Source organism: Xenopus laevis, chromosome 6L (genome assembly GCF_017654675.1).
Source record: "Xenopus laevis strain J_2021 chromosome 6L, Xenopus_laevis_v10.1, whole genome shotgun sequence".
Taxonomy (NCBI): Eukaryota; Metazoa; Chordata; class Amphibia; order Anura; family Pipidae; genus Xenopus; species Xenopus laevis.
The window spans coordinates 37,706,526-37,724,297 of NC_054381.1; the positions used below are offsets into that span (position 1 = coordinate 37,706,526).

At 38.9% G+C, this 17,772-nt stretch overlaps 1 protein-coding gene across 2 annotated transcripts in view; it reads left to right on the forward strand.

The window, feature by feature from the left end:
* LOC121394554 (basic leucine zipper and W2 domain-containing protein 2-like) overlaps window positions 1–17,772 on the forward strand; it is a 337,450-nt gene that overhangs the window by 172,331 nt on the left and 147,347 nt on the right. The window lies entirely within an intron of this gene.

A 17,772-nucleotide genomic window follows, 5' to 3' on the forward strand; every position in this document is an offset into this window, starting at 1 on the left:
TATGTTTTTATTTAATTAGATTTGTATGTTTGATGTGATCATCCTTCAATTGTACCGAGCTGTGCAATAATGTGATAAAATATTTATGTACGTTGGCAACAAAAAAAACCTGCAATTTTCAAAAGTCCATCAAATTACTTCAAATTGGTTGTAGAAGTTCCATGATAGGCTAAAACACCAATTTGGCAGGTTTTATATGGTGAATAGTTCAATTTAAATTCTTAAAGAGACAGTACATGATAAATTTCGATATTCACATTTTTGATTTTTTTTTTAAATTCGAATCAAATATGGACTATTCCCTAGTCGAATTACACTAAAATAAACTCAAAATTCGAATTTAAATTTTCACTTTCACAGTATTGGGCAGAATTAGCGTTGACTCCTCCAGCAGAGAAGCCCCTTAGTGTAGTTCATATAGATAAAGGGAGTCCAGCATTCACCATGATTGACTACTGTGTTAGCTTTATTGTACTATACCAAATCAACCGGACAAGGGGAGGTGTGTATTTGCTGAAACATTGTTTTCATTTGGAATGGCACAATAAAACTAACACAGCAGTTAATCTTGGTGATGGACAGGCGAAGGCTGTTTATATGCAGCTATCTATAAGCCAACAAAATTCTGGCATCATTTACAAGATGGATGAGGATGCTAAGGCTAATTCTACACTCAGCCCAGGTGCAAACACATGGGTGGATTTTGGCTGTAAAACAGCCCAGTGTGGCATTAGCCTACTGTAGTAACTCAAGTAATGACTGGAGTGGTCAGGAAAGAAAAGGTTTCTTTCAGCTCAAGACCAAGAGAGGAGGCATTTCTAAAGAAAATATCCTTTAATTAAAGCACAATGTACATTACATTTTGACAGTCAATCTGTTCTTGAAACACACAGGTGTCATAGCTTTGTCTCAGTGTCTGAACCTAGTTTTCTTGCATGGTATCTTCTATATCCTGCTATCCAGTGCTGCAGAAACAAAATTACATTTACAGAGGGTTCTAGGGCTTGTAATGAAACGATCAGTAAATAACAACAAGTAGGGAAGATTCTTGAAATGAACAGCACATTGGGTAGAATGCTCTATAACAGTGGTTTCCAAATTATGGGTCTGACTCCCTGTGGGGGGGCTGTAGCAGTGGAATCGGTGCTCAGTCTGAAGGTTGTGCAATTTGGGGAGAAAGTCTATTTGTTCCATCAGAAATTGCAAAAAACTAGCTTGCAATTCAGTTAGGTTAAAAGGGTGAAAAGCTTTTTTGTTGTTATAGATATTCTAGGAACTATGGTTGAATGACTGATAATTGAGTGTTTTTTCCTATATGTGTAACCTTGCTAAAGGGAGCCTGTCAAAACTTAAACCTGAAAGGGGGTTTTGATCTAAAAAAAAAGTCCCTAGTGGCAATAAAAAGCCAGGATGCTTTGCAGTTGTTGCATATATGAAATGTTCCTTTATTTCAAGCTCCAAGAGAGTGCTGGCCCTATATAGGCTCATTTATGTATGCAAGTGCAGTTGTAATTTGAGCTTTTCTCTGCAGTGGGAATGCCCCTAAAACCTCTATCATTAAAGGAACAAAATGCCCTCCTCACACTTGTGTATAGTTGCACATCGGTGATGCTCAGTCATTCATGTCTTTTATTTAAGTTGAAACCCTATGTACTCTGTAGCATACAATAGTTTAAAAGACTATGGCTGTATGTTGGTGGTGCTCTATCCAGAAACCTTGCTGCTTGACTTGGTTCCCTTATTTCATATAGTGAAGAAGTAGGATGGCACACACTGTTGCAATTGTGCTAAAACATAAATGTTTTATTTGGATCTCAAACAAAACACTTATGTTTTAGCACAATTGCAACAGTGTGTGCCATCCTAATTCTTCACTATATGAAACCCCATGTAAACTGCTGCTTGAGCATGTTCCTGGAAATCAGAAAGGGGCGGACTGGGCTGGCGGGACACCGGGAAAAAACCTGGTGAACTGCCCGCTCTGCCGGCCCAAATCCGCCCCCTGTGGTTCCTCTTCTTGCTGCGAACAGCCTGAAGAAGGGCCTGGGGTCAGGTGCCTATTTTTTAGTGCTAATAGGGTATGGTAGAAATCTAGAGGTACTTATGGTTTTCTGTGGGTTCAAGTGGTTCTTGTTGATGTCCTTTTAAGAGTTGAATTGCGGATGTGGTAATACCTGGTTGGGAATCTTCCATAATGCCTCACACACACACACCATTGTAGGAGAATTTATGATTCACTGTAGATTGCGGCTGCTGGGCCTGCTAATAAATATAGCTCAGAAAGAGTAAAAATTAGTAGTGAGCAGGATATTTCACTTGCTCAGTACTGAGAGTGCTATAATGTATGTGATTTGTGAGATACTTAACTTGTTGTATTCATCCTGTAATTTGTAACTTTACAATAATAAGCGGCTCCAGCTCTATCACACCAGCCTCCAGTAACTGCACCAATAGAATGAAACAGGGTACACAGTGGCAATTTGTCACTAACCTCTAATGGTTTATTTTCCTGGTTTTTGCTCTCTCATGTACATGTAATTCACTAATCTATCTCCTATATGACAGTTACTATACACTGATTTCTCAACACTCTGGTTTACTAAGCTGTGTATATAAGCTATCATTTCCTAGATGCAGATTTTTATAACAGATATCCATCCAGGATACTATCAACAATAGGATAATTGGTTTTCTAGTACTATATGGATAATTTTATGTCACACTTGATGATCACTATATCTTTTACTGAGTTGTATATACAGTACATTCCTGTTACCTATAGGGATGCACCGAATCCAGGATTCTGTTCGGGATTCGGCCTTTTTCAGCAGGATTCGGATTTGGCCAAATCCTTCTGCCCGGCTGAACTGAATCCGAATCCTAATTTGCATATGGGCCTCTGTGTGGGCTGATTGGGCCTCTGTGTACCTGAAATGCCAGGGCCTATTTTAATTCTCAGTCTGGACCTGCATGCAAGTATATGTGATGGGTACAAATACAGTATCTCAGTCACTGAATGATAAAGAAAAACACAATGTTGGTCTACAGTGGGAAGCAGATTTATTTCCATGCTGAATGTTTTCTTATTTATGAAATGTAATGTAAAAAACTTGAATCAGTGTAGTCGGGGTGAAAAATTCAAATACTCGAATTGATTGAGTTTTGGAGCGAAAACAACCAAAAAAAAACGACTGAACATCATAAAGGCTACAAACGGCTCAAGGGACCTCTGCCTTTGATTTTTAATGACCTCGACAGATTTTAGTTGGAGTATTTTTGGATTCTAGCTATTTCCAGCTTCCGGGTATAATAAATCTCGAAAAATGTGATATTTATTAAAATTTACATTACGTTTTGGCAGTCATGCTGTTCTTGAAACGCAGGCATTCTAGCTTATCTTCAGTGTAACCTCAGTTTCTCTGAACTGTAGCTTCTCTACCTCCATCTCTTCTATCTAATGCTGCTGAAAACTGTGAAGCTGCTTGAAGAAGCAAAAAGAGTGCTTTATATGTTACTACACAGTCGCAGTTTGACAAAGATTAGAACTCCTCCAATCATATCTATTAGTCTTTCTTTAGTAAATGCAGGCCAGCTATTGCAATGTAAAGAATAAGTGGTAAAAAGCCAGGATCCTCTGCAGTTGCAGCATATATGGAATCCTCCTTTATTTCAAGCTTCATGTTGGATAAAGCAAGTCGTTTAAGTGCATGTGAAATCCTCATTGGTCGAGGAAATCCATCAGAGTTGCTGCAGTCCTTTTTCTGACTCATAAATAAAACAAAAATAAAATAAATAACTACTCTCTCGCTATAAATATATATTTAAACTTATTTCTTTTATTCTTCTGTAATCATGATAGTTAGTAAATCCACTCACCAAAGCAGAGAATACGGATGGGTAAAAGCTGAAGTTCACAGCAAGTGCCAAGAACTGCCAACGCCGAGTCTGATAACTGTCATGAAAATGGATTGTTATAGGGTTACAAAGCTTAGGTGCAACACCACAGTCATTTCTAATAGTAACAAAGTCACTTACACCAGAGATACTGAAAGCAGAACTGAAATCCTGTTCAACCTCAGCATCACCTTATTAACTGTGAGATTCACCTTAAATTCAGTTATAATGTAATGCTCACCAAGACTTTCCAAAATGAGGCCAACGGGTGGGATATGGCCTTCAAAATTACTTTTAAGGCCTCTATGACCCCGTTTGTTATAGATTAAACACTGCGTAACATTCAGGTGTTACATATAGCAAGTAATGGAATCCCTATTGTAAATATGAGGTCATGGAACATCAAAGCGAAGACTACTTGATTAAAATAATGTGGCCATGAAATGCTATTAATATAATAATCTGTGTAGTAGTATAATCATATGGCACAACCACACTCAACCCAAAGTGATTCCCAATATGTCACTGATGTAGGCTTACTCACAGAAGAGATTTTAAAAGAATAGTAACAAAAGTCACAACTAACCATCTGTTTAGCACACTCATTTGGATTTTAAGCTCTAAGGGGTAAATTCTTCCTCTTGTTGGCTTCCGATGGGGAAGACTAATTTCCTTGTGTGCCATTGGCCTAAGCCTTTCCCAACCATTGTGAAATCATTAACCTGTCAATAAAAACATGTCTATATATAACATGTTTATATTATAACTTGCAATTTAGGCAAATGTTTACATTTTAGTTGTGTTGTATTTTAATCTTGGATGATCATATGGCAAATGTCAGAATACTGCTACAAAACACCTTTGCAGAACAGGTACAAATACATTAATAGGATAAAATAGTTTTCCATGCAATACAAGCAAATAATAATGATGTAAATCATTTAAGGAGTGAATTAGAAAATATCAATCACCTTTAAGAGCACATGTGATGATGTGTAGAGTAGGGATGCACCGAATCCATTTTTTTGGATTCGGCCGAACCCCCAAATCCCTTACGAAAGATTCGGCTGAATACCGAACCGAATCCGAACCCTAATTTGCATATGCAATTTGCATATGCAAATTAGGGGTGGGAGGGGGAAAACATGTTTTACTTCCTTGTTTTGTGACAAAAAGTCATGTGATTTCCCTCCCCGCCCCTAATTTACATATGCAAATTAGGATTCGGATTCGGTTCGGCCAAGCAGATGGATTTGGTCGAACCCGAATCCTGCTTAAAAAGGCCGAATCCAGGCCGAATCCCGAACCGAATCCTGGATTCGGTGCATCCCTAGTGTAGAGCCACAAGCAGTTCCCGATTAGCTGCAAGTAGAAACGTTTCATTTGTTATATCATATCCGTAAGATTCAGAGTGGTCTCTACTATTTTCCTCTGAGAATGTCAAAAAAAAGAAAGAAAAATATTCCAAAAAATATGTTTTCTTGTAGAACAGCGCCTAAAGCAAACGGAGAAAGCATAAAAGCAGGAACAAAATATGGTGTAGTATTTTCAATTGTTGTTAAGAGACCCTGTGCTGGAGAAGTAAAAAGTGAAAACAAGAAATGTTTTGCTAATGTGGGTTTCCCTTTAAAGAGGCCTCTTCTTTACAACCCAAAGTGTGTGCAAGCGAAATTGGTGTTCTCTGGGTCCTTCACCAAACTTTAGTAAAATTGCCTACTTACAAGATAGTGGCAGTTATATCGCATGTAGTTTAATTCCCAGTATTCTATATCCTCTCCTCCGCCAGCCACCGTTAGGCTCCCAGGTAAAAATACAAAAATTGCATAGTACAATAACGTTTTATTGTAGAACAGCCCGCAGCAGCAGGAGCCACCGCACGCAGAACAGGCAGCAAGAAGCTGGTGATACCGCCGAAAGATATATATGTAACAAAACCTTACAAACAAATGCGAGTGAAATTTTAAATGTTCTTAAAAATTTTTAATAAAACGTTATTGTACTATGCAATTTTTGTAACGGTGGCTGGCAGAGGAGAGGAGAATACTGGGAAAAAACTACATGCGATATAACTGCCCCTATCTTGTAAGTGGCAATTTTACTAAAGTTTGGTGAAGGACCCAGAGAACACAAATTTCGCTCTTACACTCTTTGGGATGTAAAAAAAAGGTCTCTTTAAAGGGAAACCCACATTAGCAAAACATTTCTTGTTTTTTACTTTTTACTTCTCAAGCACAGGGTGTTTTAACAACAATTGAAAATACTACACTATATTTTGTTCCTGCTTTTTTTCTTTCTCCGTTTGCTTTAGGCGCTGTTCTACAAGAAAACATATTTTTGGAATATTTTTCTCTTTTTACATTTTTTGTACAGTTGAGAGACTGAAAGAGAACGGCAGGAGGGAGACAATCTAAAGGGCTAACTATTTCTATATTGTTGTATATTGTTTCTTCTGAGAAGGCATTAATTCATCAAAAGCTGCTCGAGTGGGCTTTAGTTCTGAACACAGATCTTCTACCTGCCAAAGGGAAAAATAAACAAATGCCATGTGCTGACTGATCACGAGCGAGAAGGCAAAAAACTGATCTCTGTGAACTGTGAGAAAAACTATAAAGCTGTGATACTTCATAGCTACTATACAGCTTAGATTTGGTCAATTGCTGTGGGCAGTTGAAAGATTAGACTACATATCAGTGGTTGAATTATATTCTTCCAATGCCAGCACTGAAAATGTCATCTGAATAGCCACTAGCATTATACAAAATTATTTACATTATTAAGCGATTCCATGTAATAAAGATCACATAATGCAGCACTGCTTTCATCTTAAGAAAGGCCCATTAGATCAACAAATGTGGCTCGGCTTAGTCATTGGCTGCTTTGTACAGGAGTAACTGCAAAAGGCAGCACACAAACAAACAAAGAGATTTCCAATATTCACTGATCTTACCACAGCTTGTAGCTGAGACAGTGCTCTGCCGTCATAAAGGATTTCACACAGCAGTGTATACAGCTCTAGACACTGGACATCAGGAATCTGCTCTCATGCAAAAAATGTTTCTTATATGTCGCAATCCCTTTTTGGGAATAAATAAAAATCAAACTGCTTTGAAGAGAACAATGAAAAATTCACATATAAACTTTATATCAACAGTTCACAGCACAACAAAAAGTCATTTATCTGGTGGAACATTGTTGGATGGATATCTGGGAGATAGCAATGTTTTGACACACCCAAACAGTAGCGGTTTCTCTTTACCAAGCAATAGGTTATATGTCCAGCTATAACAAGGTTATTCTTTCAGGGAGCACAAACATGTAATAGTGTTATGTAAATCCTTATGGTGACTGGAAGGAGCAAACAATTCTCTCCATCCCTGGCATACAATATGAACTGCTTATATAGTATGAATTTATTCTATATTTTCAGTGATTAGATAGATCAAAATCTAAAGTACTCAGCACTGCAGCATACTCAGGGCATCAGAAGTCACATCAGGAAGTATGATCATCAGATTAAAATGTCACGAAGGCACCATAGAACCCTTTCCATCAGCAAGTCAATGTAAGACAGCTGTGCCAGGAGGCATATTTACTTCAGTAGATTTATTCTGCAGTAAGGCAGGTAATTTTTCAATGTGGCTACAGGACCCCAACATCTATCTTTTTAATGGCAGTATAGTAAAGGTTCCTGTTTTCCCATGATAATGCAGCTATGTAGGGATTTAAACCCTGCCTGCTTGAGTGAGCATTGCATGGCATCTTGTGCCAAAAGATTTAAAAGAGAACTAAAACTTAACTAAAGAAGTAGCTAGAAATGTTGTACATTATGTTTTGTGCTTCTGTACCAGCCCAAGGCAACCACAGCCCTTTATCAGGGAAAATCTGTGCCACCAAAGATGCCCCAGTAGCTCCTCATCTTCTTTTCTGCTGATTCACTGAACTTGACTGTGCTGCTGTCACTTACTAATCTTAGGGGCTGACTCACAATATGCAGTGCACATAGAATATGTGTGAATATAAATGCCACAGGATGTCATAGGATGATACGCTGAGGATGGGTACATATGAGTGAATTCCACAATATACATACAATATGCATGTAGGTGCCCAGCCCCAGCCATATCCATAATAATGCAGTCTGCAAACCCCCACCTCCACCTGTAATTTAGATAAACTTGTCCACAAGCTTTCAGCAGACTTATCTACATGGACTGGCAAACTGATAATATGGCTCGGCAGTAAAACTTTGTAAAGATGAATGTCCTATCTAGATTACTCTATGGGGCAAATTCACTAAGCGCCGAACGCTAGCGTTAATTTTCGGTACTTCGCAAATTCACTAACGAACGCTGGCGTAATTTCGCTAGTGTAACTTCGCACCCTTACGCCTGGCGAATTTGCACAACGAACGAAACTACGCAAATTCACTAACATGCGCATTGTTCTTTACGCCACCTTTTACGCTAGACTTCCTTCGCCACCTCAGACCAGGCGAAGCATAATAGAGTAGATAGGGATTGCTTCTAAAAAAGTCAACATTTTTTCTAAGCCCCAAAAATCGCTGGCGTGTTTTCTACATTATGGGTGATAGGCTGAAAAAGATCGAAATTTTTTTTAGGGCTCCCCTCCTTCCCCCCTACATTTCCTGACTCATGGCACCTTACCTATACAGTGGGCACATGTGTAGGGCAAAATAAAATTTTTATTTGATGTTTTGAAGGTTTTCTAGGCATTTGTAGTGCTGATACGTATTCCTCCATTGAAATTTGAATTTGGCGCCGTATGCAAATGAACCATCGCTAGCGCAACTTCGCTTCGCTTGGCGAATTAACGCTAGCGCAACTTCGCAAACTTACGCTACCCCTGTGCGCAACTTCGGATTTTAGTGAATTTGCGGAGCGCTGGCGAAAATACGCCTGGCGAAGTGCGGCAAAGTTGCGCCTGTCGCAACTTCGAATCTTAGTGAATTTGCCCCTATGTGTTTCAAGCTTTACCACTGCAGATCCCTTCAAACTATTTTCTCAAACTCACAACTTGAGTTATCAGGAGGTTTGTCTGGAATGACAATACACCCGTGGATTAAACTTGTGATACTGACAAGGGACAAGGACCTTGAAAAGATTATCATGCCATTCTAAACAGAATAGTAGATTGGCTCCATCACACCGATACCAAGAAATAGCACGTTATTCATATATCTGCCCTGGTCTCATACAATCCATAGACAAGTACAATTTAAGAGGATCACCCTGTTCTTACTGGTACACTGAAAATATGGGACATCTAGTTTTTCCAAGGAGATCGGTAAATCAATTTGGCAAGTAGCTACTACAAGACAACCTACTCCACCCCTCTACCCTTTTCACCCAGACAGACCATCTTGTATTCTTTCAGGTCTAGCATTTCTACAGTTTGAGAGGACTTTTTGTAACCCCCTTTGAGTCCATCTGCTCTAAAGAACAACCCCCTCATGTTCGCTCTCTGTTATATAAAAGAAACTGTACACACAAACCCAGAAATCGCTTGATTGCAATACATTCAGGCATGGAATAAAGACCTAGAATTTGAAAGTGGTGAGGTACAGGCAGGCCAATTGACCCTGAACTTAATGAAGAGTTCTTGCTACTGCAGAACAAAAGAAACAAATTACAAACATATGATCCTTTACCCAGAAAGCTGCGAATTAAAGGAAGGTTGTCTCCTATAAACTCCATTTCTATCAAAATAATTCAAATACTTACAAATTATTTCCTTTTTCTCTGTAATAACTAAACAATACCTTGTACTTGATCTCAACTAAGATATAATTAAGCCTTATTAGATTAAAAATATTTCTATTGGGTTTATTTAATGTTTGAGAATTTTTTTAGTAGACAAAATATGGAAATTCAAATTTACGGAAAGACCCCTTATCCAGAAATCCCCAGGTCCCGAGCATCCTGGATAGCAGGTCTCATACCTGTATTACCAACGTGGTACTACACATTAAAAAGTTATGGTGAACTGCCTCAGACTTGTGCTGACACTGCAAGGAGATGGTGGTCTCATTATTCCATATTTTCTGGGATTGCCCTAAAATCAGAAGCCTCTCTGAAGAAATACTTAATATCTGTAAACCTCACAACCCAGTTTACCTCTTACTTTTCCACTTGAATAAACCACTTTCCACTTTTTTCTTCCACTGAGCTGCACTTACTGAATGCTGCCAATCAATTAATTCCTTTACACTGGAAATCACGCCCCCTGCCAATAAAGGAATGAATAATCAAAATGAACAATATAAATACTTTTCAGGAACTTTCTTTTCGTGATGTCATTTTGTTACTTTGCCGATTTACTAACGGGCGCTGGTGTGAATTCACTAGCGAAGTGGACCTACTCTAGCACTACTTAGTACCCTTACGCCAGGCAAAGTTGCGCTATGGTGAAGGGACGTAACTACGCGAATTCACTAGCTTGCGCATTTTACTGAATGTTACCTCTTGCACCAGACTTGCCTTCGCCACCTGAGACCAGGCGAAGTGCAATAGAGTAGATAGGACTTGCTTCAAAAAAAGTTGAATTTTTTTTCTAAGTCCCAAAAAATGCTGGCGTCTTACTTTTTTAAGGGTGATCAGCTGAAAAAGATCGTAAACTTTTTTTGGGGTACCCTCCTTCTCCCCTACATTTCCTAACATATGGCACCTAAACTATACACTGGGCACATGTATAGGGCAAAATAACAACTCTATTTTATTTTATGGAGCTTTCCCAGGCTTGTGTAGTGTAATGTATTTGGTGCTACATATACGTCCATTGTACTTTAACTTGGCGCCGTATGCAAATTAGGCATCGCTAGTGTAACTTTGCTTTGCTTGACGAATTAACGCTTACCTGGCTTGCAACTTCGAAGGTAAGTAACTTTGCCCCTCTGGGTTTCCTCCTTTTTAATGCTCTGCCAGGACTTTACTGCAGCGGCTTTCAGTTGCTGTTTGTTTATGGGTGTTTCTGTCTTAAGTTTAGTCTTCAACAAGTGAAATGCATGCTCAATTGGATTCAGATCAGGTGACTGACTTGGCCATTCAAGAATAATCCACTTCTTTGCTCTAATAAACTCCTGAGTTGCTTTGGCTGTATGTGTTGGATCATTATGAAACACCTCCCAATCAATTTGACTGCATTGAGCTGGATTTGAGCAGACAGTGTCTCTGAACATCACAGAATTCATTTGGCTGCTTCTGTCCTGTGTCACATCATGGATAAACACTAGTGTCCCAGTGCCACTGGCAGCCATGCACGCCCAAGCCATCACACTGCCTCCATGTTTTATAGAGATGTGGTATGCTTTGGATCATGGGCTGTTCTACACCTTCTCCATACTATTTTCTTGTCATCATACTGGTAGAGGTTGATCTTGGTTTCATCTGTCCAAAGAATGTTATTAGCAAAGTCCAATCTATCTTTTCTATTCTTGATGCTTATGAGTTGCTTGCACCTTGCAGTGCATCCTCTGTATTTATTTTCATGCAGTCTTCTCTTTATGGTAGACTTGGATATCGACACGCTTCCTCCTGGAGAGTGTTGTTGACTTGTTTGGCTGTTGTGAAGGGGTTTCTATTCACCATGGAAATGATTCTGCAATCATCCACCACTGTTGTCTTCCGTGGACGTCCAGGTCTTTTTGCGTTGTGGAGTTCACCGGTGCTTTCTTTCTTTCTCCAGATGAACCAAACCGTAGATCTTGCCACTCCTAATATTGTAGCAATCGGATGGGTTTTTTCTGTTTTTGCAGCTTAAGGATGGCTTGTTTCACCTGCATGGAGAGCTCCTTTGACCACATGTTGTCTGTTCACAGCAAAATCTTCCACATACAAGCACCCCCCCTCAATTCAACTCCAGGGCTTTTATCTGCTTTAAGGAATTGCCCACACCGGCCCATGAAATAGCCTTTGAGTCAATGGTCCAATAACTGTTGAGCCCCTGAAATGAAGTGATTGTTTTAAAAAAAAAAAAAAAAGGCTTTAGTTCCTCACATTCGCAATCTTTTATCTTTTTATTCAACCCACTGAACTAAAGTCTGCAGTTCAACCACATCGGAGTTGTTTCATTTAAAATTCATTGCGGTAATGTACCGAACCAAAATTAGAAAAAACAGTTGTCTGTCCAAATATTTATGGACTTAACTGTATGTATTTATGCAAGTGCCCATTTAGGTGATTTGCTATCCTTTACATGGCAGTTCCTATAGGAGCCATTTTTTCTGGGATGTGCTTGTTTTGGGTGGTCCAGGTGAAAGTCATCATTGGTAATGCTTCCTGCATACAACCACTAAGCAAGATGGGCAATTGATAAAGAGAAATATTCTGTTTAAGAGTACATAGAGGTTAGGAATAAAGCAGAGTAGTGATCAGCAAAATTTCAGCTGAATACATTGCAGTCAAGGGCTCCTTTGTTGCCAATTTCTTACAAAAAAGTTCTTTAAATGTTCTTATATGGACAGAGAGGAGAGGGGTCAGATATGACTGGTTGATGTGGAAGGCAAGGGGTACATTAAAATTATGTCATTTTCTTTGCATTTTGTTTTCTATCACAGAAGACTGCATGGTGAAATTGTAAAAAAAAAAAACTCATGGAGAAATTGTAGCACGTACTCAACATTTTTTGGTGCTGGCAAAAAAGCAATTTTCACCACAAATATGTATAAAGTTCTGGTGGTTCCTCTATTGATCATACATACATCTATTAACCGTGCACCCACAAAAAAGTAAGGATGGGGACCCTTTTCATTTTATATAAAAATATATATATATATAATATATATATATATATATATATATATATTTTTTTTTTTTTTTTTTGCACTCCTTCATTTTGGTGAAATAAATCAATGTGCTTTATTCACAAATTCATCTCCAACGTTTCGGTCCCAGAGAGGACCAAGACGTTGGAGATGAATTTGTGAATAAAGCACATTGATTTATTTCACCAAAATGAAGGAGTGCGGGTCCATTTACTGAAATGTATTACGAAGTCTTGACCAATGCACCACCATCTATACTTTAAATCCGGAAAGAGTGCGCTCACTGTACTGACATTATATATATAATTTTTTTCAGGGCCCTAAGGTGGGCCGAAGTGTTGGATATATAATATGTACACAATAAAAGAAATGTGATTCTTTTCATGGCATTGGAGTGTGGGTTCTTGTGAATATTTTTAAATGTTTGTTGACCCTGCAACCACATTAGTTTTGAAAAATTCTGGACCAGGGTGCAGCTGTTCCAGCTGTTCCTGGGTTCAGTGCACCCAGGAACTTCTTCACGAAGTACATATACAGAGTTCCCGTCTTTGCAAAATCAAAAAAAAAATTGCAAGAAGAGCATGACTTTGTCACATCTGCTTGCTGAATAAGACAAATAATAGAATAAATAAAATACACTTTGGCTTTAGATAATGATCATTATTACTTTTATTGCCTGTGAGCAAAAAAAATGCTATATACCAAGGACATCAGTCATCATAAGGCACAACAAAGATTACTCTTACCAACAGATAACACTGGTTGGCCAATATTAGGACACAGAACAAACAGCGGGTGTTATTGGAATGGCACAAAGAGTCAAACAGCACAATAGAATAACATTTTCAGTTTTAAAAGAGTTTGATCATTTAACAATGTTACATTATGTATTATAGGAAAAGGACAGAACATTGTTCAACAGTGGTTAGATGGGATATGAAATTCCACCATCCTCTATAAAGCAACTGCTGTTGCAATACAGCTCCCAGAATCCCCAGCTAACAGAAGACTTCTGTGTGTTGTAGTTCAGCTGCACTTCAGACACTCCTATTGTACATGCTAATTCTGCTTGTCACCTAAATCATTGTAAGGTGATGTGCATGTGCACTGCTGGTATGGATCAAACCCATCTGGCTATACGCACTTCTAATACGTATACAATTTAAACTTTTGCCACCCCACCTAAATATAAACTACAACTTCCACTAACCTCTGCTGGCTCATGATGATGAAAGCTGTGCTAAAAGGGGTGGTTCACCTTCATGTTAACTTTTAGTATGTTATTGAATGGGCAGTTCTAAGCAACTTTTTAATTGGTCTATTTTTTTAATTATTTGCCTTTTTCCAACTTTCTCTTTCCAGCTTTCAAATGGAGGTCACCGACCCCATCAGAAAAAAACAAATGCTCTGTAAGGCTACAAATGTATTGTCATTGTTACTTTTTATTACTCATCTTTCTATTTAAGCCTCTCCTATTCATATTCAAGTCTCTTATTCCAATCAATACATGGTTGTGAAAGTAATTTGGACCATAGCAACCAGATTGCTGAAACAGCAAACTGGAGAGCTGCTGAATAAAAAGCTAACTAACTAAAAAAACACAAATAATAAAAAATTAAAACCAATTATAACTTGTCTCAGAATGTCACTACTACATCTACATCATACTAAAAGTTAATTCAAAGGTGAACATCCCCATTAAAGATGGAGGGTCTCTTGTGTGACATCCCTGGCCTAGAAGACATGGATGAAGTTAACATGAAGCCCAAGCAATATTATTTCCAGTGTGTGTGTGATGGTATAAAAAAAAAAAAAAAAGAAACACTGCAAACATTGCTTATGGGAAGAATCCACACACCTTTTTAAAATCATACTGCCTTCATGTGCTTATAAAAAGGGCAGAAAAATATGTGTTAAAACTGACCCCTGCAGTACCACTATTTCTACTGGAAGTATATGTCACAGATATGTATCCATCAGCATGACTTTTCATTGTTGTATGTAACATGGAGGTTTGTCAGAGATTTCACATATTGTGGGAAGGTGGACATTTTTGAAAATCAATGGGCCATTAGAGATCGCTGTTGCTTTACTAGAGGGGGCTCTGAACTAGAGGGGACCCAGTGGGTTTCCTGACTGAAATGTGAGCAACTACAGGCTGCCGGTGATTCCTACAAACTACAACAAGGAAAGGTATGTGGGAATTACAGGTATTTTGTTTGCAGCAAAGAAACGGAAACCTTGGTGTTCATCCTTTCAACAACTGCAATCAAATTTTAATATTTTAACCAAGATTGGAAATACATTTTTTTTTTTTAAAAAACTGTCTTTTTTTAAATTTTAAAGGAGAAGGAAAGCTATGGAGGCATTTTATTGCCAATAGATTAGCTGCAATAGTGCAAGCTAGAATGCTATATTTATTCTGTAGAATGTTTTACCATACCTGAGTAAAAAGCTCTAGAAACTCTCTGTTTGTTTAGGATAGGAGCTGCAGTATTAACATGGTGTGACATCACTTCCTGCCTGAGTCTCTCCCTGCTCTGGGCTCAGATTACAGCAGAGAAGGGTGGGGGGCGGGGAAAGGAGCAAACTGAGCATGCTCTTGCCCAGGGCAATGAGGTTTAAGCTGAAGGCAGGAAGTCTGATACAGAAGCCCATGTGTACACAATAGAAGTAAAGAAATGCAGTGTTTCTTTTGACAGGGGACTCAGAGCAGCACTACTTTGGGGGTTTACTGGTATATTTAGATGGACCTTTCTGATAAGGCTTACTTAGTTTTAACCTTTCCTTCTCCTTTAAATTACATTTTAAATACATTTTATATTTGACAGCCCATAATGTTCGTCATATCCGACTACTAGAACAATGGAAATGGCAAAATTTAGATGGCAATAGGAGAGGGACAGTCTGCAACAAGCTACAACAAAAACATAGACTGCAGGCTGCCATGGCTTTGCCAGCTTGTTGTTCAGTATCACCTCTCATTCCTAGCAAAATGATGGTAGTGACCAGTCATTTAGGGTGGTCTCCAGAGATTTTTTATTTCCCAGTAGTGCCACGTGGGAAGTAGGAACTACATATTGGGTACCACCTTATACCACAGGTAGAATTTATTTGCCAATGTTTCTAGTTCTAGTAGACGTCAGAAAATTCTTGCATAAGATTTTGTCTTTTGTCTGAGAACAGTGGAGGATGAACTGCCCCTCTTCACCTGTTATCACTTTGAATAAGGGAGCAACTCCACAGTGCGTCTCAAGCCGACATGTCGCCATGCGGCGAAACGCATGCAACGTTTCTGATGTTCTGAAGATACAGGAAGTGAAAGAGAAATTGCAGGTAAGAACGACATTTATCAGACAGTCGCAAGCCGACAATTATGCGTTTCGTCGCATGCCGACGTGTCGGCTCAAAAACGTACCATGAAGTTCCTCCCTAATGGAAAGCACCCATCTGTGTCATGCAGCAATGGGGTCACCCTTAACTCGAAATGCTGAGGACCCTCCATATGCTTTCAATAATGCACTTGTGGATCGATGGCAGACACATGAAGGCAGAAGCAGATAAGCAGATAAGTTGCCTCGTGTGCCACAGGCCTAACTACCGCCTGATGGTATTCATCCCAGGGTAATTAGCGAGCTTAGTTCTGTGATTGCCAAACCTCTTTACTTAATTTTTCAGGATTCATTGAGATCTGGCATAATGCCGAGAGACTGGCGAATTGCTAATGTGGTGCCTCTATTCAAAAAAGGATCCCGTTCTCAGCCTCAAAACTATAGGCCAGTTAGTCTGACGTCAGTATTAGGAAAGCTTTTCGAAGGGTTAATAAAGGATAAGATACTGGACTTCATAGCAAATCATAATACTATGAGTTTGTGCCAGCATGGTTTTATGCGTAATAGATCTTGCCAGACTAACTTAATTTCTTTTTACGAGAATGTAAGTAGAGACCTCGATTCTGGGATGGCAGTGGATGTGATTTACTTAGACTTTGCTAAAGCATTTGATACAGTGCCACACAAAAGGTTACTGGTTAAATTAAGGAATGTTGGCCTGGAACATAGTATTTGTACCTGGATAGAGAACTGGCTAAAAGATAGACTACAAAGAGTGGTGGTAAATGGAACATTTTCTAATTGGACCAGTGTTGTTAGTGGAGTACCGCAGGGCTCTGTACTAGGTCCCTTGCTTTTCAACTTGTTTATTAATGACCTGGAGGTGGGCATTGAAAGTACTGTTTCTATTTTTGCAGATGATACTAAATTGTGCAGAACTATAGGTTCCATGCAGGATGCTGCCACTTTGCAAAGTGATCTGTCTAAACTGGAAAACTGGGCAGCAAACTGGAAAATGAGGTTCAACGTTGATAAATGCAAGGTTATGCACTTTGGCAAAAATAATATAAATGCAAGTTATACACTAAATGGCAATGTGTTGGGAGTTTCCTTAAATGAAAAGGATCTAGGGGTCTTTGTAGATAACACGTTGTCTAATTCTGGGCAGTGTCATTCTGTGACTACTAAAGTAAATAAAGTTCTGTCTTGCATAAAAAAGGGCATTAACTCAAGGGATGAAAACATAATTATGCCTCTTTATAGGTCTCTGGTAAGGCCTCATCTGGAGTATGCAGTTCAGTTTTGGACTCCAGTCCTTAAGAGGGATATAAATGAGCTGGAGAGAGTGCAGAGACGTGCAACTAAATTGGTTAGAGGGACGGAAGACTTAAATTATGAGGGTAGACTGTCAAGGTTGGGGTTGTTTTCTCTGGAAAAAAGGCGCTTGCGAGGGGACATGATTACACTTTACAAGTACATTAGAGGACATTATAGACAAATGGCAGGGGACCTTTTTACCCATAAAGTGGATCACCGTACCAGAGGCCACCCCTTTAGACTAGAAGAAAAGAACTTTCATTTGAAGCAACGTAGGGGGTTCTTCACAGTCAGGACAGTGAGGTTGTGGAATGCACTGCCGGGTGATGTTGTGATGGCTGATTCAGTTAATGCCTTTAAGAATGGCTTGGATGATTTTTTGGACAGACATAATATCAAAGGCTATTGTGATACTAAACTCTATAGTTAGTATAGGTATGGGTATATAGA